Raw genomic sequence first — 1,043 nt, 5'->3', positions numbered from 1 at the left:
TCTCGGGAGTACGAAGATGTACAGAGACTTAAGAGAAAACTTTTGGTGGCCAAGCATGAAGAAGGAAATTGCAGAATGGGTAAGTAAGTGTTATACTTGCCAGCGAGTTAAAGCGGAACATCAAAGGCCCAGTGGACTAATACAGCCGTTGGACATTCCATAATGGAAGTGGGAGCATATAGCAATGGATTTTGTAGTTGGATTACCAAGGACCAGGGCAAATCATGATGCTATTTGGGTTATTATCGACAGATTGACGAAGTCAACACATTTTCTTCCTATCAACGATAGATTTTCAATGGATAAATTGGTTCGGTTATATCTTAAGGAAATTGTGACCCGACATGGAGTTCCAGTATCCATAGTTTCAGACAGAGATCCTCGATTTAATTCAAGATTTTGGAGAAGTTTCAAGATTGTCTCGGAACGAAGCTGAACATGAGTACCGCGTATCATCCGCAGACAAACGGTCAAAGTGAAAGGACGATTTAGACTATCGAAGATATGTTAAGGGTATGTGCACTAGATTTTGAAGGAAGTTGGGACGAACATTTACCATTGGTTGAGTTCTCCTACTACAACAGTTATCATGCCAGTATTGGAATGCCGCCTTACGAAGCTTTGTACGGGAGAAGATGCAAATCTCCAATATATTGGGAAGAAGTTGGTGAGAGAAAGATTTGGGTCCAGAATTGATCCAGCAGACGAAGGAGAAAATAGAACTCATTCAGAAAAGATTAACAGCAGCTCAAGATTGTCAACGCAAATATGTTGATCCTACCAGAAAAGATATGGAATTTGAAATTGGAGAAGCAGTGTTATTAAAGGTTTCGCCTTGGAAGGGTTTATCAAGATTCGGAAAGAAAGGAAAGCTGAGTTCGCGTTATGTTGGCCCTTTTGAGATTTTGAGACGTGTGGGAAAGGTTGCGTACGAATTAGCGTTACCACCTCACATGCAGCATATCCACAATGTGTTCCACGTGTCAATGTTGAAACGTTATTTTCCTGATTCGAATCATGTGATAGAATACGAGCCAATCGAG

Source organism: Apium graveolens, chromosome 3 (genome assembly GCF_009905375.1).
Source record: "Apium graveolens cultivar Ventura chromosome 3, ASM990537v1, whole genome shotgun sequence".
Classification (NCBI taxonomy): Eukaryota; Viridiplantae; Streptophyta; class Magnoliopsida; order Apiales; family Apiaceae; genus Apium; species Apium graveolens.
This window is presented reverse-complemented; position numbering follows the sequence as displayed.